The 27,988-nt window shown below is 42.1% G+C and overlaps 1 protein-coding gene across 1 annotated transcript in view; it reads left to right on the top strand.

The window, feature by feature from the left end:
* LOC146577772 (protein NLRC3-like) overlaps nucleotides 1-27,988 on the top strand; it is a 121,912-nt gene that overhangs the window by 35,524 nt on the left and 58,400 nt on the right. The window lies entirely within an intron of this gene.

The raw sequence follows: 27,988 nt of genomic DNA, 5'->3' as shown, positions 1-27,988 counted from the left end.
AGTTATGATAAATAAATATTCAGATAAATAATATCAATATATAATATAAATAATCTATAATCCAGTTTTGAGTTCCCTCCCCAGACGCCTTAACGCCCACTCACATCCTGGGCCATCTGACCTCAGGAAATCACATGATAGGGTGGGGCCAGGTTTCACAATGAGCTCACCCGAAACCCTGGCTGATTAGGACCCCCACCCGCTTTCACACCTTGGCTCATGTGATTACGTAGAGGATCATCAGGGGGTCCTTTGTCCCTCTTTGGGGGGAAACTCCCACTGGGTTTAAATCTGGGACTCCCCACCAACTGACCCTTAGAACTGAAGAAGCTTCTCAGATGAGAGGTGAAACGTCTTCAAGCAACTCAAAGAAGTCCAGACGCTTTTCTTTGCAAGCTCCTTAGTCTACAATGACCTGGATGACTGAGAACCGTCACAGACAACTCAGTCCCATATTTTAGGTTATTCTGAATAAATCGTTCATGCCCTCTCTTTGGAAAGAAGCTGTTGTGGTTCCTGGTCCTAAATCTAGTCGTCCAAAAGTTCTAAACGACTTCAGGCCTGCTGCCCTCACCTCAGTCTTTGAAAAAATCATCAGAAATGTGATTATGGAAGACACTGAACTTCAGCTTGATTCAATGCAGATTGCACATAAGCCCAATAGAGGAGTGGAGGACGTGCTTTTGATTCTACTTCACCTGATTGTCAAACATGTAGAGAGTAAAGGACTTCAGTTCATCGATTTCTCTGCTTCTTTCAATAACACAGCCCCAGATTTGAATCAAAAGACTTTTAGAACAGTTTGAAATCCGGACAAACCTGATCAAGTGCAGTCATATAAATATCTTGATGACAAATGCTATTATTTTTCTGTAAAGCAAATTGACCTAAAAGTAAAGTAACCTTGATATGTCAGGATGTAGATGTCCCACCCAACAACGTCACCCAGCCCTGAAACATCGGTACTGTTCAAGGCAGCATTGCTGTCCACACGTCCATCAGAGTGTTTCTTTGGACTTCATGGTGTTGCTGCTCCCAGTATTCTCTGAGACAACCTCTGAGGCCGTCACAGAGCAGCTGTATTTGTACTGACATTACATTACACACAGGTGCACTCTATTTAGTCATTAGCACTCATCAGGCAATGTCTATCTTTAAAACAGAAGCAGCAGAAACAAGAATTTTAGCAGCACAAACCAGCACAAGCGTAGCACAGTTGATTGACACCAGTTTTGTTTGATTTAATTAATGTGGGGGGGCTGGTTGACCTCTGGGGACCTCTAGAAATTTTCTTGAATATCTTTAAAATGATAGCAGCACAAACAAAAATTTTTACAGCACAAACGTAGCATAAACGTTTGATACCACTTTTGTTGGATTTGAAGAAGGTGGGGGGTCGCGGGAAAAACCAGCAAAAGAACTCGAGCAGCTATGTAAAAGGTGTAGGGGGGCATGTTTGCGGTCACGTCCAGCGGGTGTGTGGGCTGTTTGAGTCATCTGTTACCAGGCAAACTCCAATGCAGCAGGCTGCTGAACACACACAGGCCTCCTGCATCCTCCTCTTCAGCTCTGCTTGCCCGATATCGTGACTTAAGCAGGGTCGGGCCTGGTCAGTACTTGGATGGGAGACTGCCTGGGAAAACCAGGTGCTGTAAGCTTTTGCACTTCCACACACAAACTGCAGAGGGCACTTCTGCTCCTGCTTGTGCTTAGAGGCATGAGAAGTTAACATTTATGGGTGATAAAATCCTTTTTCTATATTTTTAACATGAGAATATCAGTTTTCCATCTTGTGTTCCAGAGTAATCGGACAAAAGACAAACGTAGAACAAGGAAAAAAGAGGCCAAGTGTCTCACCTATAAAACAAAATGACTGTTTTCTGAATAGTCTCACACAGATAAACATTTGCAGGGAATACCTTTTCCTTCAAAACAAACGTCACAGACTGTGTTTTTCTTTACTGATTGTATTTGAGTAGAAACTCGGATTAAAATGGCATCAGTGCTCATAAAATGATTTAACTGTAAAAGTAGGTGTAGTGGATCACTTTGCATAGATCTAGATAAAAGTGCTGTAAGCAAAGACTACAGTGGTCATTGAGCAGCTGTTCCTATAATGTGAATCTGGGATAAAGGCACAGATTATTTGTTTGCCTTTGTTTCCTGGTTCTTTCTTTCTTATCCAAATGGAAAAAGAGAGCATAAAAGTACTGTTTACAAGCAGCTTATCTATCTCATTGTGCCCACTATCATAAAATCTTGGTTGACTGAGCACTGAGCCATCTACCACTCGAAATTGAACCTGTGTGGGACAACAACAAAGTCCAGTATACTAAGTTTCAGTAATGTGCAGTTTTTTCTGTGGAAGATGTAAATCTAAATAGATGTCCTATTGTATGCATAATATACCACTGAACTTTATAAAACAACTTCTAAAAGCAGATTTCGATTTATTTTAGATTTTCTCAAATCCAAACAGTGCTAAAAGCATGCACACAGTCAAATATTTTTCATACGAGGTGCTGAAGGTTCTGCAATGTTCTGTCAGTGCGCCCCAGGGCAGCTGTGGCTACAATGTAGCTGCCATCACCAGTGTGTGAATGTGTGAATGATGTATCTGTGGCTTTTTGTCACACTTGGAAACCACGGTGTTGTGCAGCTATTTTCCTTGTTGCAGGGTTTTTAAAAAACTGCAGTTTTGATTTTAGTGAAAGACACCGTCTCATGACTCATTGAGTGCCGCGACTGACGAGCCAATCCGTGGCCTGCAGTCTGACGATGTCACATTTCCTGACTGCTTGGAACCCCGACTAAGTCGTCCTGTAGCCCACATCATAATGTTTCCATCTCTCTGCTTGACTGCGGGGATGCTATTTTTTGCATCACACTCCTATTTCAAAAGGTCAGTTAAAGCCACATAATTGGAATTTGGTTTCATCTCCCCACAGCACTTTCTCCAAAGTCTTCCCTGAATCATTTAGATGTTCACTGGCACTTGAGATGGGCCTATACATGTTTCTCCTTGAACAGGTAGCTACCCTATGTTAGCCTAGCTTTCTATCACTGATGCTCTGTGTGTATTGTTATGGTTCAAAATATGGGGATGGAGACAAGAGACAAGAGAAAAAAACCACAATAACAACACTGGTCCGGCCGGGTTAAGTCAAACGATGATTTTAATGATCACACGCGTGGGAGATGGACATTGATGCAGACAGCCTCAGATCTCAAAATGGTGGAGCATTGCTCAAACTCTTATAGCCTCTGGTGCCTCCACCTTATCATAAAAGCCTAAACATTCACATGCTTTTCTCTCACACGGCGCCTAAGCTACGACCTTGGCTCCCCGTTTATCTGCTCCTGCTGAGTTGGGGCAGAAAACTCCAGCATGCTCTGTTCTCTTCTAATCAGACAAATAAGGCGATGGCTTTCTGCAGCAGTATTATGCATCATAAAACAATATCATTCATCCACAATAAATCAGCAGTCTAATGTAATGCAAATCAGTTTAACTAATGCAATAGTTATCAGCTTCTTCTAATTCAGGAGAATAATGCAAACTAAAACTACATAATAATTCACAATCTTTAGTTAGGGGTATAACATGGCATAAAATAATATTATAATCTAACAGTATGCTGCTGCCTCTCTCTCATGTTACTTAAAAAATTAACCCCACAGCTTCAATAACCGTATCTAAAAATCTCTCAGTGAAAGTTACGGTTGTAGGTTTGGAAACATTTTGGGGTAGCCAGTGTTAAATAGAGACAGGGCCACATTCTTTATCTAGTCATTGTAATGAAAGAAGCACATTAAAAACTATATGAGAGTTTGCTTTTAACAAGCATGTAATGACTCTACTTAGTTTAGGTAGTCTTAGGGAGTCAAACTGAAAGTAGCATTTTGTGGATGTTTTCCCTGCTGCCCGATCCCATCAGTCTCTTAAAGCATCATTTTTATGCGCCCTGGTGTGACAGAGGTTTCATGGCGCTACAGGTTACCTGAGCACATCAGGTATATTACGGTTGAAAACGAGTGCCCGGCCTTCCAGTGGGTGTTCAACCCCTCTGCACAGCTCAGGAGTCTAAACGACCCAGCAGTTATGGACATGTGTGTTTTTGGTGTGCTGTCCCTCGTTCTCCCTGCTTGCAGGTATATCTGTGTGTGTGTGTGGATGCCGGAGTTTCTGAGAGCACCTGTTTACAGGCACCTTCAGGCCTGGTGGGTGTGGCCCTGCCAGGTGGTTGGCCACACTTGAAGACCATCACACAGCTGATCAAGCCTTGTCGGAGGAGCTACTTAAGAATGCGGTGGCGCTCTCTCTGACGCTGGATCATTGCGTGACTTCACGTTAGTCTCTCGGCCAGTCAGTACGGATAGTCTGCCGCATTGTATGTGTCTTACGGCTGCCTGTTTGTTATCTCCCCAGGAGAAGCGTGGAGACGAGAGGGCAGCGAGCACGGGGTGCTCAGACACTGAGGAGCGGAGACAAGGAACACTAGCACTGGGAAGAGGACATTTCACGGGAGTCGGGAACGCACTGCGGATTTATTGTTATTGTTGTGATATTTTGATACCACGGTTAGCATTTACAGGATATTGTTTTATACAGGAAAACTGTTACTCAATAAGGCCCATCTACTAGTTGTTTTTCTCTTTCTCTCTGACCCAAGAATTAATGTGTAAGACTCACAGGCTGGTACCCCAAGGTCGAAAATACCACAGAGACGAGACCACTTCCTTACTCCCATCCTCCCTTTTTCTTTATCTCTTAGAAAAAGGCTCGTTAAAGGCCAGGTGGTTTGTTTCAGAATTCACTAATGAAAGAACTCTGTATTCTATGTCTAGGAGTGTATTTTGCTGGGATGATCATAAATTGTAGCTGAACTGATAAACTACACACAGGATACTTCTTTGCTCACAAGGCAGGAAGACGTTTCCTTATTTGGTCTGTACCGGAACTTGCTGACACACGAACCTTTTTTTCCTCTATATAAGCTGTTATGTACTAAATAAACCTTTGAGTCGATTGGGAAGGCAACCTAAAGCAGTCTCTGTTTTCTTGTTCTCCCAAGCTGCTCCCGAGCTCGTACTAACACGCTGAATGGCATACCTGAGTGTTACTTTAAATAATTAGGAATCTTAGAAGGAAAGGACAGAACTCTGCTTATCGCTCGTGCCTTGGAGGGAAAACCGGGATGGACATTTTTTTCCTTCAATTTGGCATCAGAAGTGGGATTGACTGACAGAAGGTAAATATGCGTCTTTCATATTTATATAAAGGCCGTTTTTTTTTCCTCTCTCAGTGATCGATCCATAAAAAACGGGATATGCTGACGAAGTTTCACTTAGTGATCCAGAGAGATACACTGACGACTTCCTCAGTCCCCGAATAAAGTAAATTAACCCTTGTGTGGTGTTGGTGGACCCGCTCAGAAAGACACAGGAAGTTGCCTGTTGTTTTGAAACGTACGTTAAAAAGTGAGAAGTTGCTCACTCAGAGTTAAGTGAGAAGTTGCTCACCAAAAAGTGACACAGGAAGTTGCCTGTTGTCTTGAATATTTTAATTTTGTTAAAAAAAAAAAAAAAAAAAAAAAAAAAACGGGTCTCAAGGGTTAAAAGCAGTAAATTAAAAGCAGAAAGACACAGGAAGTTGCCTGTTGTTTTGCGAGAAGTTGCTCGTTAAGTGAGAAGTTGCTCACCAAAAAGTGACACAGGAAGTTGCCTGTTGTTAAGCGAGAAGTTGCTCGTTAAGTGAGAGTTGCTCACCCAAACAAAAATTGCTAGCAATAAATTTAAAGTGACCTCAGCTGTGCCGCAGCGAAAATACTAACCTAAATCCTCCTAGCGTGTAAACCCCTCTGGAAATCACTGAACATGGGTCAGAATTATTCAAAGACCACAGACAGGTCCGATAAAAAATCTAAAGTACCTGTAAAACCAAAAATTAATAAAATACAAAATAAAGTCTCAAATAACGGCTCAGTACAACTCCCATTTCCGGTTACGTGTAACCCACGTCCGCGAATCGGTGAAGACGTCCATGATCACGTATCCAGAACGTGTGGAAGTGCTTATGTGACTGACTTTGTTTACAACTTACGGACTGTAAGTTCAATGCATTCTAATTTCTTTTCGGAGCCCTATCCCGAACGATTATCGCCAGAAAACAGGTCAGTAGAAATGTTGAATATCATTTGTGATAAGAAAAGTAGTCTGCTTAAAAAGTCCTGTAGAAAATATATGACAGAATGCCGCGACGTGATACATCAAATGTTACCACTATGGAAAAAGGGACCGGAACCAGGTGTAGATGCTTTAACATCAAATAAAACTAGTGCAGGCTCTAGCAAATAACATAAACCTACCGCAGGAAAAGCTAGTCTTGCATGTTCAGCCGTTCAGCCTACAGCCCCACACCCTTACGATGAGACCGAATTAATAGTCGCTGTAGCAGCTGCACGTAAACAATGTCAGCATTCTGATCCAACCAGCTCAAAAGAAAGCGACGAAAAATCTGAATCACATGCAACGGATCTTAGACACCTAATTGAACAAGATCAGGAAAAACAATATATACGCCGCAAGGAAGAATTAGCAGAACATAAAAAAAGAGAAAAACTTTTGAAAGAAGAATGTGAGGAACTTATGAAAAACAATTTAGACGACTATGAAGAAAAACTTTTGCATCAGGCAGTGTCCACGATAGACACCCACATGAAACGCCACGATATCGTAGCTAGAGGTTTAGAGGTAGCTAAAGAAATACCTGTTACCCGAACTTTAATAAAGACTTATCTAAAAGGAAAAAAGGAAAAACAAAGCCGGAATGACAAAGGTCCTCACGCCAACACTCGCGGTATTAAACAAACAGAACCAAAATCTAGTGACGTCAATGACACTTACCCCTTTATGATAATAGGAGATCAGTGTTGTATTCAGCCCCCTAAAATCTCAGAATTAGTGACAACTATTAAAGAGCTTCCCGATCCTCTTAAAAATCCTACAGCCTTTGTCTCTGCACTACAGAGAAGTACCAGATATCACCATTTGGGTGGTCCGGATTACAGGTACATATTGTGTCAATGCATTCCTGGAGTAACCGAGTCACAACTCATAAGAGAGATAGGTGAATTAGACCCAAAGCATGATAAAGCATCCACAACTGCAGAGTTTTTGTGGGTAAATAATGACAAAATCACCGATTTCTTTAAGAATCTAAAGAAATTCCTGCTAACAATGTCCAGAGACAAAATTGACTTAAATGCAGTAACTATGTGTAAACAGAAGCCTGATGAATCTATCCTAGTATTCATAAAACGCTTTATGCACTGTTGGACAAGCTAGAGGTGCAAATTTAGCTCAGTTTTCCAGCAGCCGCAGACACCCAGAGCAAAAATGAATTTGTGTATTTCATTTAACATAAAGGGTGAAATGTTTGCTGACACTGATAACAGCTTATGTTTTCTCTGCCCTATGTACCGACATGATGGAGAAGGAACATCCTCTGTGTCAGCTGGACCCTCAGCAGAGAATGAACTCAACATCCTTTTTGTCCGGTACTCTATGTCACACACTGTGCCAAAAAAACGTGTACAGACGCCACTACCAGGTAATCCCATGACTGGGAGCCACACTTTTGTTTCTCTAAGGTCAAACAGTGATTTTGTCACATAACTCAGACATAGGTTATGACATAACTACACCATGTCGTCACATAGATCTAACCTACCCTATCGACTGTACTATTTCTGCACTTACGTTGCCAGCTGAATACCAGAATATGACATTATGGTCAAAAAGTGAGAATGATATAGGATTTATTGACTGTACACTTTATCACGTACACCTATTAAAACACAACAAGCCAGTATATGTCAAGCAACATCCCATTTCTGCCGAAAAAGCCGCAGCCCTAGATGTCATGATAGGAGATTTATTGACTACAGGAGTAATAAAGCCCACACTCCTGTCAATCCTGTGCCAAAGCCTAACAAACCTGGCGTATGGCGTTTCATACAAGACTTAAGGCAAATTAATGCAGTCAACATTCCTCTGCCACCTCTCGTTTCAGATGTTCACAGCATATTGACATGCATTGCATACACATTTTACCGTGGTGGATTTATGCTCCGCTCCTTTTTCTCAGTACCTGTGCATGAAGACACAAAGCCGTTATTTGCATTCACACATAGAAATAAGCAGTACACTTGGACTCGTCTGCCTCAAGGCATGATAGACAGCCCTGCTGCTTTCTCAATGGTGATCCGTGCTACCCTGGACAGCTTTACTCCTCCAGGGCTGCACCCTGATCCACACGTGGATGACCTCCTCCTCTGTGCTCCGAGTGAAAAACTATGTCAAACTGCTACACACATGCTTCTCCAGCACCTCCAAAAGACTGGCCACAAAGCATCTGCAAAGAAAATGCAGTACTGTCAGACTTCTGTTCAATATTTGGGATTTACACTGTCTCACGGAAAACGTTCCATGACTGCAGACAGGGTCAAAGCTGTGACCTCTGTCCCTCGTCCCACTACACAGAAGGAAATGTTGTCCTTCCTGGGCATGGTGAACTATTGCAGACAGTGGATACCAGACTGTTCTTTTCATGACCACATTCTGCGTGACTGTTGTAAAAACGACAAGCCTCCTCGAATACTGTGATCCACAGAAATGACTGCCTCTTTCAATGCATTAAAGGGAGTGCTGACCTCCGCCACTCAAAGGTGCTGCCTGAATTGTTCAGGGAATGCCGGCCTGCCTGAGGGCAGTAGCAGCTTGCTCTATCATGATAAGGGACTGCGAGAAGCTCACACTCTCACATGACACTATTCTACACACCAATCACCAGGTCACGACCATTCTAGCAAACATAACTACACAACATATGCAAATCTCACCATAAAAGCGAGCAGCACACCTGATTCGCCAGCACATTTATTGATCCTATGCTGTGTTCTTCTGACCGACAGGATGGCTCAGACAGGCTTGACGATCATGACTGCATGACACGTATACAGGAATCCACAGCACCACGTCCAGATTTAGAGCAAACACCTATCCCAGACTCAGCCACGGTTTATGTGGACGGGTCCTGTTCAAGGCCGAGTGACAACTCATTTCTTTGTGGCTATTCAGTGGTAACAGTGCCTGACATCATACTAGAGGCTCACTCATTACCATTTCACTCAGCACAAAAAGCAGAGCTCATGGCTTTAATACGCGCCTGTGAGCTACATTTGGATAAGCATGTGACGATTTACACAGACAGCCGCTATGCATTTGGCGTTGTGCATGACTTTGGCACATTGTGGAGACAGAGAGGATTTAGATCTGCTGATGGAAAATAAATTGCTAAATTCTGATCTTGTTCAAAGACTTTTTCAGGCTATACAGCTACCATCGGCCGTTGCAGTTGTAAAAACGAAAGGACACAGTACAGCTGACACAGACGAAGCAACAGGTAATGCCTTAGCAGACGTGACAGCCAAGGCTGCAGCTGCGTCGCAGCTCCCACCTCCGCAGGAAGTATTATCTGTGCCCCTACAGCTGCCACTTGTTACACTCCCAGACTATTTAGAAACAAATGTTGATTTAAAATTTATACAAGAGCAAGCCTCTGCATGTGATTACACCTATTGGGAGAATAATGACTGTACCTTAGATGACAGAGATGGCTTATACAAAATCTTAAGGGTTTGATTGCCCTCCCATATTCCCTGATGCCAGTCCTTGCCCGACATTTTCACTGTGTGAGTCATGTCGGACAAAGAGGGGTAATAGGGGCAATAAAATCAAGATTTGTAATTGAGAAAACATCACATGCAGTAAAAGCATATTAGCAACCTGTCTAACATGTGCACGAACTAATGTAGGAAAATCAAAAGCAAAACATCAGCATTTACCACAACCAGATTTTCCATTTCATACATTACAAATTGATTTTACACATATGCCAGCGCAAGGAAGCATCAAGTACTTACTGGTAATAGTGGATCAATTTAGTAAATGAGTATAAGCTTATCCAACCTCAAAAGAAACTGCAGAAGTAGTCTGTCAAAAGTTGAGCAATGAAATAATACCCAGATTCGGAATACCTCACCAAATTAACAGTGATAGAGGACCTTCATTTACATGAGAAGTAATTCAAAAGTGTGCCAAAACCCTAGGAATAGACTGGAAATATCATGTGCCATACCACCCTCAGAGTTCAGGAGTTGTAGAAAGAATGAATAGGACCATAAAAAAATCGCCTGACTAAAGCAATGATAGAAACAGGAATGACCTGGGTCAAATTACTTCCTCAAATCCTCTGCGAGATTAGAAGGACTCAATCTGCAGTAACCAAATTATCTCCATTTGAAATAAGATTATTTCCAACACCATGGTCAGCTTCCAGAGGGGCACCGCTAGTAGAAGGTGATGTATATTGCATTGTCCACTGATGTTCACAACCTGGTAGAAACACTGAATAATAACTATCAGAAAGTTTGTCTCTCTCAGCCTTTCCCCTCCACAGTTCCACCAGTGGAGACAAGGAGATGCGTGTTGGAGAAGTCACTAAAACCAAGGACACTCTGGGAGGCCGCGCGTGTTCCAGCCCCAGACTGTACTGGCAGTGACGAAGAACCAGCATCCTCACAGACGGACAACCTCAGTGGATTCATGCCAGCAGGGTTAAGACCAGCCCAATCGGACCATCTCAGGCGTCGGATCAAGCAGATGACATCTCCGGCGGGCCAACGCCCGGAACCAGAGCAAATAAACACACGGGTAGACGACATATCCGGCGAGCCAGCGCCAGGATCCAATGTACATACACACACACAATCACTGATTAACACACAACGCCTGAAAGAACAACGACAAGGTACTCAAACATCCAGCAGGAACAGAAAGCCAAAAGTACCACATGATGTCTAACCTGATAAAGCCAGACTCATTCCATCCTGATCATGGAGAAAATGAAATGCCCATTGTCATCATACGACCCTTATTCAATGTCTCTCGAACCTGGGACCAGGCCAGGAGACGACTGAAGAACTGTTTTTCTTATATATTTAGGTTATTTATCATATCTATCGCATTAACCTTAGGATTTTTCTTTGCTATTTTGTATTGTAGACTGCAACCATGTTCACATTTCTGCAGGTCATATTTTGCTGACTATACCTCATGCTCCATTTTGCAAGACACCTACTTAATGCACTCCTCACGCTCCCTAAAATCAGTAAATAGCAACATAGACGCCACTAATAAACCATTTTATGCACCCTCTAGAGCAGGAGCTAATGCCTGGTATGAAAATGCCAGAACAGCCGCTCGTGATTTAGGAAACAGTAACTGTTATGTCTGTTCAAAGGCTAATCCAGAACAGGTAATAGTAGGATACCCCATATCCGGTTTCCCCCTCACTGAGGGACTAGAGAAAATCGGCGGAGATAATGCTCTCTTTAAAGACGCTTTACAGTTGACTCTGAGCCCTCTCGACTGCCTACTTAGACACACACACACACCAACTAACCCTGAGACTCCATTAGGCGAATTATTGAAGTTATCTAATGACACCGCAGGGACCTGCGCCCCAATGAAACGCCCTAAGAATAGGTTAAAACCCTCACTGCCCTTAGGACAGATCCCTTTCCATTTTAATACTAGTATGATATGTCTGCGCAGACTAAAGTTAACTGGCCCAGACACACACATAGATTATACAAAGGATAACTACACATTTTTCTCTGACTCCCCAGGTGCACGCTGTAATGAGACATGGCTAGCTGTCTCTGTGGCTGAAGTTTTATCATATCTGGAGGAACACACACACAGTTCAAGTTCGAGCGGAGAATCGATCATTGTTCCCCCAGAGGGTGTATTAAATGACACTGACTGGGGGGAGTTAGTTAAATCACACATGGTCACGCGCCTGACCAGACCAATCCCACATGCTTATTGGTTGTGCAATAATACCCTTAGATTAGCTTTACCTGTTAATTGGACCGGTACCTGTGGTCTAGTAACCGTTGATGTATGCTGTACTTTCATTCCCAATAATACCGCTCCTAACGGTCCATTCACACAAGCTATGAATAAACTTGAAGCATTGAAGATAGAACTAATTGCCAATACAGGCCACGGTCAGTGGCTACATAAGTGGCTACAGGACACGTTTGGAAGATGGAAGGAACTAATTGTAGCCTTTGTAACCGTTGTAGCATGTATTATTTGTTGATAATTATTGTCTGTTGTGTGATACCATGTATACGCTCTCAGAATTTTTGATATTAAGCTTGCTCGAAGGACCAGTTACAGTTATGATTTGTCTTTATATTATGTTATTACATTCTGTCTTTATACTATGTTATCATTTCATGATAAAAGGAGAGAACTGTTGTGATATTTTGATACCACGGTTAGCATTTACAGGATATTGTTTTATACAGGAAAACTGTTACTCAATAAGGCCCATCTACTAGTTGTTTTTCTCTTTCTCTCTGACCCAAGAATTAATGTGTAAGACTCACAAGCTGGTACCCCAAGGTCGAAAATACCACAGAGACGAGACCACTTCCTTACTCCCATCCTCCCTTTTTCTTTATCTCTTAGAAAAAGGCTCGTTAAAGGCCAGGTGGTTTGTTTCAGAATTCACTAATGAAAGAACTCTGTATTCTATGTCTAGGAGTGTATTTTGCTGGGATGATCATAAATTGTAGCTGAACTGATAAACTACACACAGGATACTTCTTTGCTCACAAGGCAGGAAGACGTTTCCTTATTTGGTCTGTACCGGTTTGAACTGAGAACTTGCTGACACACGAACCTTTTTTTCCTCTATATAAGCTGTTATGTACTAAATAAACCTTTGAGTCGATTGGGAAGGCAACCTAAAGCAGTCTCTGTTTTCTTGTTCTCCCAAGCTGCTCCCGAGCTCGTACTAACACGCTGAATGGCATACCTGAGTGTTACTTTAAATAATTAGGAATCTTAGAAGGAAAGGACAGAACTCTGCTTATCGCTCGTGCCTTGGAGGGAAAACCGGGATGGACATTTTTTTCCTTCAGTTATTTTCCATTCACTGTAAATAAACGCACTGCTTGCATTCAGAGCTCCGTGCCTGGCTCCTCCTTCCTCACATCCCCACGGTTGACGCTGGCCAACCGTGACAAATAGCTTTTCTTAGATTCATTATTAGTTCAACATTGACAAATAGTAGTTGACTAATATCAGGAGCCAAAAAGAAAACAAAAAACAAACTAAATAAATATTTCAGACGCTGAAAAGAAATTATTACGGTTGTTTAAATTTGCTGTCAGCAAGTTAGGTCTAATGCATGTAGTCAATCTAATGAATCAATATTACATGTAAAAAGTACAGAACTGAAAATGAAACTAAAATATAACGGTAAATGAACTGGTTCTTGTATAAAACCTTTCTACTCTCTACAACTTGCCTCATTCATGCACTCACTTTTTTCTATGCTTTTTCTCTGTAAGTGCTTTCTATCTAACATTAATACGCATTCATCCTCCCGATGGATGCATCGGAGAGCAACTTGGGGTTAGCGTCTTGCCCAAGGATATTTGGCATGCAGGCTGGAGCAGGCGGGGATTGAACCAGCAACTTTCTGATTAGTAGGTTTCCTGCTCTACCTGAGCTACAGACACCCCAATTTGTGGTGCTCTGGAAACAACACGTTCTCATCCCAACAGGTAACGATGCTATGTGACAAATCATCGGTATGTGTAAATGTGTTTTTTGTTCTAATCATGAATCGCTTTGTAAAACAAGACCTGATAGGGTTAAGGTTAAAGTTATGGTTAGAGTTAATGTTAGGGATAGGGCTGGAATGGACGGCTGGAGCCTCTCCTCCAAGTGTGTGTTACTGCCGCCATCAGCATTCTGTTGTATTCTGTTGTATGCTTTTCTCTGTAAGCGCTTCGAGCCTGTACTTTTTTGCTTTAGCTGAGTAATGAAGTTGAATCAGTACTTTAACTTTCACTGGAACAATAGTATTTTTACTTCTACTTAAGTGGAGAATGTCTGATCTTTTGCCAACTCTGGCTGTCTCTCAGTCTTGGAATACCCACTTGTTGTCCAGCGGTGTCCTGGGAATATGGGAACTAGACAGACTGGGGAAACAATGGGAGGAGACACAAAGATGGAATCACTTTTACCATCTTTTATGTATTTGCTGGTCGTCTTATTTCTTCTATTTTGCAAGCACAGTGTTGCAATCATTGTCTTTGTGGTACAATGACACAGGTAGAATGCAGGTGTTTTCATGTAACACGATGCCAGAAAGATGAGTAATGTGTTTTGAAGAGAAGATAAAACATCATGTTTGAACAAAGATAAGCAGCAGACACGTCTGTGTGTGAGTTGTTCAGGTTCAGTAAGAAGGTAATATGTCTGCAGAATTTGTAATTCTTATGAAGATATTGCTTGTACAATAAATAAAATCCCTTTAACTTCTTCTGGAGAGTGTCTTTATATATTTAGTCGTTTTGGGGCGATCCTTTATTTAGTAGTAACTCTAGTCGGGGATATATATCAGAGTTTACTTTCAGATATGAGCATTGTGTTTCCTGTGGATGAATGAATGAATTATTTATTTATGTAATTTTTGAAAGACTGGCTCATGTAAAATCTCTGACAGTATGACAAAGCTCTCCTGTTACACTTTATGGACACCTGAGCGTCACCATGAGGGCCTGTCTTTATTCACTTTATTCACTGAAATCCACTTTTATAATGAATTCACAGTAATCACTGACACCTTCAGAGCATTACATTCATTAAAGACGTCTTCTACACCTACTCTTCCAGACGACCGACACATGCTTCAACCACTGCAGGTTAACCAGCCACTCATCAGTAAAGCAAAAACTAAATGTAAATGTCCTCATGTGGAAAAGACTGAAACACAACTCCCATATATCACTAATGTAACAGATCCATTTAGGGAGAGTGAGAACACTAGGCTGGATGTGTTTTAATGCAGGAACATTCATCATGTCTTCAGTTCAACAAATCATTTACATTGAATATGTGAGCTGGATGGTTACACGACACAATGTGATTGTCAACAATAACTGCAATGAACGCTGGTTTGAGGGCGGAGTCAAGGAGGCCATTTACGTGAAAAGGGAAAGACCCTCTCTGAATCAAGGAGGGGGCCTAAGGGTACATCTGTCACCATCTTACAATGCTGTGATTGCAGCCGTTCTCCAACTCTCTGTGAATGGTACTCAGGACCATTGATCAGTGGTTGTTGATCAATGGTCATGAGAATTTGCATAATCATGATTAAGGAACTGACCTCCCAGCCCATTGTTCCTTCAGTCGGCTGGTTTCTCTGACTGAAAACGCTACGTCCAGAAGAACAGAATCAACTTTTGGAGATTTACTTCCCTGATGATTGAGCACGCATCAAGACCTTTTAATCAGGCCAACAAATATCTTGTACTCAATTTTAGCAGCAGCCATTGTGACACTGATGATAAAACTTGTGTAAAAGTGCGAAGCTGTAAAAAATTAATTATAAAAAAGCGTTTTTGTAGCTGAATGTTACTGGATAGCTGTTTCATCTGTAACACATCAAAATAACCTGCTAAGGTTTAATAGGCTATAAGGAACACACTCACTTCCTGAGCCCTGGGCAATAAGAGACGTTTTGTGTTTTATAATTTATTGATATGTTTGATCCTTTCTGACCTGCGTTAATGAAGCATTTATTAGAGCACCATGTCCGCTAGAATAGTTCTGTAGTTTGATGCTTGAGTCGTTGCAGACTTGTTGAAACTCCCTCACCCGTCAAAGCAGCGTCTTTGTTATTCGAGTCCAGCAGATGGCAGTGTTTCACTGTCTGACGGCTGTCTGAAGCTTCAGCTGGATTATTCGTTTTCATGTTTGATTAGAGGTTTGTGTGTGTGTGTGTGTGTGTGTGTGTGTGTGGGGGGGGGGGTTTAGCCACGAGTTGTCCACGATAAAGCATATTGAATGGCCTGTCTAATATTGTTAGAATTCTCCTTTGGGTTAGTTTCATTACTCAATCGGGACATTTATTTGGAAAAAGAAAAAAAGAGGGAAAAAAAAGAAAAAAAAAGAAAAGAATTAAAAATAAATAAATCCTCATAGTTTACATTTACAAATATCAATACTGAATGTTACGTCCCTCTGCAGCTTCTAATCGTCTCAGTGTTTTCAGCTGGTGCTAATTGGCCACACCTAGTCAGGTGTGGATAAAAGCATACCTGAGGCAAGCTTCCCGGCAGTGCACTAGTCTTTGCCTTGGTGGCACCAGCCATTTTAGCCAACCTGGTTTTCCATTTTAGGATGAAACCTCTTCTCACCCACACTCTGTTATTCATCTGTTTTTATGTTGCGGCTTTTGAGCCGGGTCGTAACATGAGTATAATCACACTTGAAGTACCAGCATCAGGAATGTGGCTTCTTCTTTTTGGATCTATAATATTTAGTCTGGTTAGTTATTGTTACTGTAACCAGTGCAAAATCTGCTCTGATGACTCAACGTTAATGTTTGAGTCCCTGAGCGCTAAAAGAAGTGTTTTGTAAAGTATTAAAACTACCTTTAATGGAAGGAAAAACGGATCACTGCTTCCTATAAGAGTTGGTTTTCTCTGTGTGTGTAGCCACTCTGTGCCTGGTGGACTTGGCTGGCAGTGAGCGAATGGTGAAGAGCCAGTCTCAGGGTGACCGTTTCAAAGAGATGACCGCCATCAACAGCTCACTGTCCAACCTGGGCGTCGTTATCGCCGCTCTGGCCAACGAGGTCTGCAGCTGCAGTTTCTGTAGTCTTAGATGTCACACCTGCTTTCTTTACATTTACAGTATTAATGATTTTTTTGGCCTTTGTGTTCCAGGAGACTTACGTAGCTTACAGGAACTCGAAGCTCACGTACCTCCTTCAGGGATGTTTGGGGGGGAAACGGCAAAACGTGAGTTTGTTGACATCACAAATCTTTATAATGACGACACATAAAACTGAAGGAATTTATCCCCAAAAAATATTTAACAGCGTTTGATCTCATCACTTCAGATTGTGACTGTTTATTCTTTGGCACTAATTTTGGATGTCTTTATTTGCAGCTTGATGTTTGTTAACATTGCTCCGGAGCCCGACAGCTTTGGGGAAACTCTGAACTCATTGAGGTTTGCCAGCAAGGTCAGTGCAGTCTTGTTTCCAGTGTTCATTGGACAGAGTACATTAATGATGTCCTTACATCAGCTGTTTATGGTAAACCAAAGCCATACTCCATATCCATTTTAATACCTTGGTATGTAATTCATACTCACATTTTGTCTGAAGAGTAGGGATGTTCCTGGCGTCTTATTTACTAGTCGACTAATCGAGGGGGAAATAATTAGACTAACCGACTAATGTAAAACTAAGGGACATTCAGATATTGAGTTAATTTTCAGAACTGATTAATAGAAACTGTCAAACTAGACGCAGAGGTATCTTAAACCATTTATCACATTCTGTTAAATACAAATGAAAATGCATTACTACAAAATATGTTCTATTAAAATATGACAATCATTTGAGAATCTAAAAGTACGTCTAAGTGTGGCGAGAATGATTCAGGTAATACATTATACAGCCGTTTTCTAGTCAGGTTGTGGGGGCAGCAGGAAGGACTACTCCTGACCACAGCTGATAGATGTAAACTGGCTAGCATGACCAAGGATGCTGGGGCCTCCTACTGGTAGGACGTGCCCAGCTGGAACAGCCTCCTGGCCAAGGTGGCTGTCACCTTTTGATGTGAAGGAGTAGTGACTCTACTCTGAGCCCCTCCCCCATTGACTTAACTGCTCTCCTAAAGGAGAGGTTTTCCACCTCTCAGGAAACTAATTTCCTCTGCGTGTATCTGCGATCTCAGTGTTAACAAGAAGATCAGGGTAGATTAATAGATTTATGGCGTTTCTCAACAACAGTGCACCATCTGGTGGTAGATCGCTGCCTAACATTTAGAACACAATGTACCAGCATTGGGCATCAATTAAAATGTTAACAATTAGATTGAACGACTGGTAAGTCTGATACAGACTAGTGACAATTAGTCGACTAGTCACATAAATCCCTGATAGAGCCCACAGAAGTGGCCTGCACCATGTGCGTGGCTTGCTTTGCAGTTTAACCCTCAGTAGGACCTACAGCCATTTTTCATCCCCAGCGTTTTTTAATATTAGGCCATTTTCACTGTGTTGAATAGAATATAGCCAAACCTTCCGACCCTTTTTTTTTCTTTTTTCTTTAGAATTGCAGTCTCCGTTTATTAGATTAGCTTAAAGTGGCTAAGCTACAAACCGCCATCCACATGAGGTCCTAGAGCCATAAATCGCCCCATTGAAACCCATTATAAACGCTATTTTTCACTGCAGAATTATTACCATTAACGTATGGGTGATGGCTTCTGTTTCGGTTCCGTGTTGGACAAGGGGCCTTAGAATTGTAATTTTTTTTATTTGGCCACCGGGTGGCGCCCTTGTTCCACATGTGACGCCTGCTGGAACATAGACCTTTTCCAGCGGGCTGCTCGAGACATACACCCGGGAAAGGCAGACTCATTCCCCGAGTGCAGCAGCAGCTTGGCCCGCTGCTCGTTCGGGACCATTTTCTGCCCTTAGGGCTGTTAGAGGGTGCATTTTGACCTTTATATTTAAAAATAAATAAAATAAAGGTCTCTCTGCCTAAAAGAAAAAAAATTTGTCTCATTCTAAGTTTAGATAAAAGCCTTCCCTCTTTGAAGTACACCCTGCAATGCAAACAAATCTAACATGAAAACAAGAATAAAAAACAAATTAGACTTTATTTTGTCGCCAACCTCAGCTTGTTTATGCAGGTGCAGGCAGGAGAGGTTATAAGAATAAGCCGTAGCGCGGGAGTAGGCATTTTCACGATGGCACGGTACCGAGGAAGTAGTGGACATCCTGATGCGCTCTGACAGCGAGGATCTCTCCTCTTCATCTGCCGAGAGTGACTCTGATTCCGGGGGTGACACGGATGATTCGTCTCTCGACACTGATCACCAGGAGTCGTCCTCTGATTTTTCTTCTGAAGATGAGAACGAGGGGAGGACGCCGGAGGAAGCAGTGGCGTGGACCTCCAAAGATGGGAAGAAATGGTCCGCAACAAACGCCGAGACGCTGCGCTACGTCGCAGCACCCACGGGGCTTATTCCGGGACCGACCCACTACGCCGTAGCCCGAATTACGGACCCACTCTCCAGCTTCAGGTTGTACATAACTGATGGGATTATACAGCATATAGTTGCAATGACAAACCTTCAGGGCAGACGCTACATCTCATTCTGGAGAGATTTAGATAGCAACGAAATGCTCGCTTATGTGGGGCTGCTAATTTTGTCCGGTGTATACCGGTCAAAGCACGAGGCCATCGCCAGCCTTTGGAGTGAGAAAACGGGAAGGAAGATTTTCCGTGCCTCAGTGGCTGAGAAAAGATTTTGTCACATAACCAGAGCGCTCCGATTTGATGACAAACTCACCCGACCTGCACGACGTGCGGACAAATTGGCTCCCATTCGGCAGCTATGGGACATGTGGGCACACCGCCTGGGGATGTTGTTTAGTCCAGACCGGGACCTTACGGTGGATGAGCAGCTGGTACCGTTCAAGGGAAGGTGCAGTTTCCGCCAGTATATCCCCAAAAAGCCTGCGAAATGCGGCATAAAGGTCTGGGCAGCATGCGATGTCAAGACATCATACGCCTGGCGGCTGCAGGTTTACACCGGGAGAGCAGCGGGCGAACCGGCCGAGGTAAACCAGGGGATGAGGGTCGCCCAGCAGATGACTGACGGGCTCCATGGGCATGTCGTCACAGTCGACAATTTTTTTTCACCTCATCTGAACTGGCAGAGGAACTCCTCAAAAATAAAATGGCTCTGGTCGGCACAATCCGCCAGAACAAAAAAGGAATCCCACCCGTTTTGCGCCAGATGAGAGGGAGAGCCGTCTACTCCTCGATCTTTGCCTTTTCAGCGAAACAGACCCTAGTGTCGTACATTCCCCGACGGGGCAGGAATGTGCTTTTATTGAGCACGAAACATCGCAGGCCGGAGGTCAGCGATGACGAGAGAAAAAAGCCAGCGATCATCACAGACTACAATCGATGCAAAGGTGTCGACAACCTTGATAAGGTGGGTGTCATTACGCATCAGTTACGCACACCTTTATTCATTTTTCTTCATATATTCTTGTGTAAAATATACAGAGGTTTTATGTTGGTTTTTTTTTTGTCATGTTTATTTTTTGTTAGGTTGTCGGCACCTACTCCTGCAGGAGACGGACCAATCGATGGCCAATGGCCCTTTTTCATCACATCATAGACGTCTCCCTCTACAACGCCTTCATGCTGTGGACCTCCGTGGATCAGGCCTGGCATCAGCAGAAGCCACACAGGAGGAGGATGTTCATTGAAGAGGTGGGAGAAGGCCTGATCACGCCCCATTTGTCACAAAGACAGCGTCTTCCCCGCTCATCAGCTGCTGCTGAGTTAGTAAGAGATGCGCAGGATGGTGCTGCTGCAGGCCCCTCTGGAGTGACAAATCCCAAGGGCAGGAAGCTCTGTGAGCTCTGTGTTGGGAAAAGGAGGCGAGTGGGAAACACATGCAGCAAATGTGGAAAATTCAGCTGCCGAGCCCACAGCAAATTTGTCTGCAGCCACTGCTCTACCTGAGCAAGACATTTACCCCCCAGCCACACACACGCCCCCCACCCTCTCACTGCTTTCTCACTTTCTCACACTCTCTTTCTCTCTCATACATTTCCCCATTCCCAACAACAATATACATAATTACATTTACCATATACATGTTCTTGTTCATTGTTGAAAAATAAATGTTTATTTGGTTCAAACTGATCTTGTATTTTTATTTACATAATGCTTTTTATTTGATTTTAGATGGCAACAAGGTAATATGCATTTATTGGGGCAAGAGTGAAAAACGTTCTCCTGCAAAAAAAACTAACGGCCGATCAAAATGAAGGTCAGTAGTAATTTTTGACCATCCAAAGGCCTAATTAAAAGTACAATAAAATATAACTTTCAAATGTATTTTATGGAAAATATTTAATTTTTTCATTTTTTTTTGCCAAAAAAGGCAGTGTGCTCATGTGACAAAACCGGGATATAAAAGGTTAAAATCGCGAAATATAATTAAAACTTTATATGAATATTTCAAGGAGAAGTAGGTCTAAAATATTGGCTAATTTAAAGTGGAAAAATATTAATGTATAATCTTTTTATAGCACTTTTTATGGCGTGGTCGATTTTTGGCTCTAGGTCTTCATAAGGGGTACTTTTTTTTTTTTTTTTTTTTTTTTTTTTTTTAGGACTTACCAAGGGTTAACCACCAAAACACTCGTCTGCAGTGGAATTTCTTTGAGCTAATCGATTCATTTCATCTTCTAATTAATGTGGAAAATGGTGGCAAAGGTGGATGAAATGAGTGATTCCTAGAGTTACATTTTATTGCCTTTTTTTCTTTCCTTTTCTTAAAGTTATGAAGGCATCTTGGATGCCATTTCAGTGAGTGGGGGTTAATGCCCCACACTCTTTTCTGTCACTGCTTTGAATGCACAGACTGGTCTTAATGTTGATCTTTGTAATCTTCAGTGTTACGACCCGGCTCAAAAGCCGCAACATAAAAACAGAGATGAATAGCAGAGTGTGGGTGAGAAGAGGTTTCATCCTAAAATGGAAAACCAGGTCGGCTCAAATGTTCTGTGAGTCATAGGAGTCTACTAACATTTCCATGATAGAACAAGGCTGCAACCTTTGTACACTATATAAGGCAAAGAACTAATTAGCCTCATTTTGTTTTCATTCTGAGGCTTGTTTTTTTAGCACATACAAACAACTCTTCTTATGAGAATATTAGGACGCGTCTTGTATATATGATCGGCTCGCACATGGCCCGAAGATTGGTTTACCTTCTGCCATGTTGAGGCCAAAAACCCTGAGGACAGAAAAAAACAAAAAAAAACAAATGGTAGGTTGTCTCTGTGTGAGAGACGTTGGCATTATACCCGATATTTTTTTAAAAATGCAATGTGTGGATTTCTTTTACAGACAACATCTGCCATGTTGTGGACTGCTCAGAGTCTCCCCCTCCAGCACTGCTAATCCAGATGTTGGATCTGTGTTTCCACAAGCCCCGCGAATTCTAGAGACTTATTCATCATGAAGAAAACAAGACAGTCGATCGATCGATTATTTGCGCAAGGGAGGCCACCATGAAAATGACCTCCAGATCCTCCTCCTCCTGCTGCCTTTATTGAGAGACCGTTCACACAAAACACGTCAGAACAAAGCCACGCCCAGACAAGGCAGTGTGTGTGTGTGTGTGTCAGTGTGTGTGTGTGTGTGTCAGTGTGTGTGTGTCTGTGTGTGTGTGTGTCTGTGTGTGTGTGTGTCTGTGTGTGTGTGTGTGTGTGTGTGTGTGTCAGACCTCCTGCTGACCAAAGGGTCATAAACGCAGGAAGGTTACATCAAAAGAAGCACAAGGATGTGTCTGTGATAAAAGACTACAGCCCCCCACCTTGATCCTCGAGAATCTGGGGGGAAGGACAGTGGAATTTCTTTCATCAGAGTTAAAACAATGTACAAATGGTAAACATAAAAATGACAAACATTTAACAATTCACTCTAACACCAGACCCCACCGACTCCGCCCCCCTCTCCAGGATGCTCACAGGACTCTGCAGGATCACACCCGTCTGAGGAAACGGAACCCAACATTAAACTCGCAACCTTCCACCTGCTGTCGACGGCACTGAATGAGTATGTGCAGGAGATATGTTATGGATGCCAATCCGGTCACCCCAGCCAGTTACAACACAGTTGCCTGTTTGAGCTGCCTGTGTTTTTCTTCGAGACCTGCTATGATGAGGTGATGGAAAAGCTCCGGACGCCCCGATTCATCCCGGCCATCCGTCTGTTTGTTTGCTCATACAGTGTCAGTGAGGCTGAAGCACAAATCATCAGCACTGCAGAGCGTCTTCTGTGTGAACTGAGATCAGTGCCGCACATTGTTTGCACCACTGATGAGAATGTCGGATACCTGCTAAATACCAATCATCACACCCGCGGAGTTAAATCAGCGCTGCTCCACATGATTGGAAACTACTGGTCTGGGAGACACAAGATTTAATGCACATCTGTTATAAAAACCTTACTGTGCACTACACAGAAAATGAAATAAAAACGTATGCTAACACTTTTTTCTGGTCATTTGTGTTTGTGTTTGGTCAAAGTGATTATGGAAAACACGCTGAGAAAAATATATCCCAACCCTGCACACCCAGGGGGTTTAGGAAGTGTAAAGAAGCTCCGTATCGCTGTCAGTGAGGCAACAGGCTTAAAGCCGTCATTACCTGACGTGGAGCGTTTTTAAAAGGAGATGACACATATACTCTTCATAAACCTGCAAGGATAGAGGACACAGAAATGCAAGGATACAGAAATGCAAGGATACAGAAATAGAGTTTTGGTTAACGGGACTGACAAACAGTTTCAAGCTGATTTGGTTGACATGCGTGAATATTCTGCGGATGATGATAATGTTAGGTACTTATTGACATGCATAGATGTGTTTTCTAAGTATGCATGGGTTAGGTGCCTTGAAACCAAGACAGGACAGGCTGTTGCTGAGGCTTTTGGTGATATTCTGAGAGAGGGCCGTGTGCCTGAAAAACTCCAAACAGATTTAGGGAAGGAATTTTATAATAAACATTTAAAAAACTAATGGAGCAGCATAACATCACACATTTTTCAACCTTTAGTGAAATGAAATCATGTGTGGTAGAGCGTTTTAACTGCACCTTAAAGGGGAAAATGTGGAAATACTTAACATCAGTTAACTCGCCAAGATATGTTAATGTGATCCAAGATCTTGTACAGTCCTATAACCTGTCTTATCACAGCTCTATCAAAATGACCCCCACCGAGGTGTGCAAAGATAATGAGAAAGCAGTCTTTAACACCCTGTACAAAATGAAACCCCAAAAACCGGTGACTTTTAAATTTAATGTGGGCGATACAGAGAGAATATCTAAACTACGAGGCATATTCTGAAAGGGTTACCATCAGACCTACACAGACGAGTACTTTACCATAAAGGAGCGTTTAGGAAGAGACCCTCCCGTATACAAACTAGAGGATCTCACAGGAGCTGCGGTGAAAGGTGTATTTTATGAATACACAGCAGGTGACTATTGACAAAAACAAAAGGTTTCAAATAGAGAAAATACTTGGCAGAAAAAAAGAGGCACTTGGCACTTGAGTTTCCGAGCATTTTTATCCTGAGGTTATAACACCTATTGTTTTAAATGAACCGTATGAGGTCGGTGTTATAGAATTTCAATACCCAAGACTATGGTTGTCTTTTCCACAATCAGATTCGCGAGTGGAAATTTATGATCCAGTCACAAATGGAGCATTGTCCATAACCGTGATTGAGCTGTCTGTGGGGCATTATGCATCTGTGGCGCAGATAATAAAACATTAAAACATAACACCGACATTAAAACACAATACAGTGAAGTTAGTAACCATGTTAGTGTTATGGGCCCTAGGGGCACAGTTCTCACATTTAGAGGGAGACTGGCAGGAATCTTAGGATTCAAATCAGAAGACCCGTTTGTACTTCATTATAAAAACACATACGCACCACATCCTGCAGACGTATACGGCGGAAAATAGAACATTTTTATTTATGCAGATATTGTTGATTACCAGCTTGTGGGTGACGCCCATGCGCGGCTATTAAGAGCAATAAATATAACAGACGATGACCGTCGGGGAGCCATTCTTCAATTTGACAGCCCACACTGCACACAGGTCTCGAAATCCTTAATCGATGACATAGAAATTGATTTGATAGACGACCAAAATCAACACATACCGTTTTTCAGGCTGGTGGCGAATTGAATGGTTATATTGGGACCAGCACGCAATGTGGCGCAGGTCTGGGAGGTTTGTTCAGCAGCCTGTTTAGAATTGCTGTACCATTGTTTAAAAAAGGAGTCAGCACAGTCAAACCCCACCTAAAAACAGCAGCATCAGGCATAGTGTCTGATGTGATATCCAACATAACCAAGCCAACATCTACTAAGCAGGATGGCAACGGCTTGTATGTGTATACACCCAAACCTTCTAAGACCCCTCCCACTGCACTTCTTTTTTAGCTGTCTGTACTGTTGATCAGTCATTTTGATCAGTCATTCTTTACCGAAGAAGTGTTTTAGAATATTTTCCCTAACAGTACTGTTGATCAGTCAGCGGGATAACACCTTTCAAAACATTGAGCGATATCTCACACAGAGCATTAATAAAATCCATGCTTGCATTACAAATAATATTCCTCCGTACGCTGGGTGGGGATTTATACAACAACTCCAACAGTGCAATGTTTCTCTGCATCCGTGAATACGACATCCTTTTTACCGCTTTAGCAACAAATTCTGAACTAAATACATGCAGCTCAAGTTCCTATGATGAACGTATTGTGTGAACACATTTTGAACTTCTATGCTGTCAGACGCAGTATTCATCACATCGTTCTTATCCGGAGGTAAAAGGACATCGTCACTCAGAGACTCCGGTATACCATTCACAAAGGTGATTTTTCTTATATATAGATATATATATATATATATATATATATATATATATCCCAGGCCTCTGGTAGAGGACCCGAGCTTGAAGGATAAACCGCCCGCAGGGGCGTGCTGGTTTTTATATATATATATATATATATATATATATATATATATATATATATATATATATATATATATATATATATATAACTGATTGTATCTGCAGTTTACAGTGAGCACTGAGGGAAGTCAGAAGTGGGTTTAAATTGGGATTCTGGGTAAAAAAGGGGGTGTAGGAAGTAGATTTAGGACATTTCACATTTCACAGGTGCTGTCTTAGAGCTTTATTTATTTGTTGTGGATAGAAGTAATTATGACAAAATAATAATGAAACATTGAAAACATAAAACCCGTTGAGGGGACAGATAGGGTTGGGCAATTGAAAGGTTTCATTTTGTTTAGCATAATCTCTTTTGTTATATTTTAGCCTTTTAACATGCAGGTAAACTTAATGGGATAAATTAGGAATTATGTCGTGTTTCTTAGGAAACACGAAAAGGGAAGAACTGTCATGTAATTAATATATTCTTAGTGCTTATTTTCTAATTATATTGTTTTATGTACTTTAATAATGAAGGTTTGTAAAGAAAGGCCACTTTTGACTCACAAACTAAGTGCTCAGCCAGACTGAAAAACAGGAAGTTAGTGTAGAAATATACAAGCATATTAATAAATACAGGAAGCCAGATAGAAAAAACAAACTTGTACCATATAAGGAGTTGTTGAAACTGTGTGACGTGTAAAGTACCAAAATAACACCTATATGAGACACATTTTTAGCTTCTAATGTTAGAGATCCTACAACTGCCATTGGGCCCATCTAATCTCTTCCGGAAGATGATTGAATAAAGAATTATAAATGTTTTGACCACTATGAGTCGGGTTTTCTCTGTTCTATCATGGGGATCAAAGAATCGGGTTTTAATACCAGTCCACTGCTGCCACCTGTGGCCAAGTGCCATAGCCTACTACTAGATGAACTTGTGACACACATCTGCAGCAGAGGCTGAGTGGCTGCTCTCACACCTGGAGCATCCAAATTGACCCACAAACACGCTGAAAGATGCAATGCCATCAATGTGGATTGTCCAGACTGAGAGACCTCTTCCCTCTGACCCCTCCCCAAACCCTCAAACCCTCCTACCCACCTCGACATACAAACTCTGTGTGGCTTCACGTGTTTTGTTGATGTTTACATGATCGAAATAACTTGAACACAAACACAAACAAACAAAGAGGAAGACCGCACCGGAAGGAAACAACTACAAGTCCCAGCATCCTCTGTGTTTAGGGAGGTGCAGTGAAAGTGAAAGTATTGAGCCTCCGTTCAGAGCAGCAGGAGGAGGAAGGTGGAGCTGAGGCAGGTGAGTGTTAACATGAATATGTTTCTTCTTATGACATAAAATAATTCCACGCTGTACACTGACTTCATTTACTGAGGTTATATTTATCGAGTTTTTATTTCCTGATGTTCGTATGTGTCATACGTATTCCAGTCGACAATTCTGAATTATAACTAACATTAAAAACACATTTAAGGAGGAGAGAGAGCAAAAAATTTCGATTAACATCTGATGTTTGGGTTGTAGTTATTACAAATATGGTCGCAGCTGTGGTTCAGGTTAGAGTGAGTGTCCATGGAATAAATGTAAGTCAGTGAACTGGAAACATGACTGTGTTCAAACTTTGTTTTCCTTTTTATAATGAGTCTAATCAAAGGTGGACAGAAGTATCTCCACTGTGACTTTTCTGTGTCACCATCAGAGCTTCTGCACAGTGTTTCTGGGGCAGATAACATTGCAGCATTATGGAGACATTATGGAGACAAAAAGAAAAGCGTCTGGACTTCTTTAAGTTAAACTTAAAGAAGTCCAGACGCTTTTCTTGGACTGTTGGTTTCAGTGTTTAGTCTCATTCACACACTCCCTCAGACTCTTCACACACACTGATTTGCTGACATAAACACACTCCTGTGTGCTTCACACACACACTGAGGACCATCTACAGACTGTGAGCTCCGTCTTCTTTGTCTTTGGAGCCGAACTCTGACAAAGTTAGGAACAAAACTTGCTCCAGCGTCTGAACTTTCCTCCTAGACTCAGTCTGAGCAGTCAGACCACATATTTCTAAAGCAGCACATGAAGGTGTGGCTCACACACACACAGGTGAAGGAAACAGCTGCAGTATTAAAAACTGCTTCACTGTCTACAAATATATGAACTGAATGTTTCTTTCAGGCTGTAAAAACCTTGTTTATCCTCCATTACAGTCCTGCATTCAGAGC

This window comes from Mchenga conophoros, linkage group LG3 (assembly GCF_057382185.1).
Source record: "Mchenga conophoros isolate Kocher_MC1m ecotype Shallow Benthic linkage group LG3, M_conophoros_male_GT1.1, whole genome shotgun sequence".
NCBI lineage: Eukaryota > Metazoa > Chordata > Actinopteri > Cichliformes > Cichlidae > Mchenga > Mchenga conophoros.
Note: the sequence above shows the minus strand (reverse complement) of the source record. Positions and strands in the feature narration are given on the sequence as shown.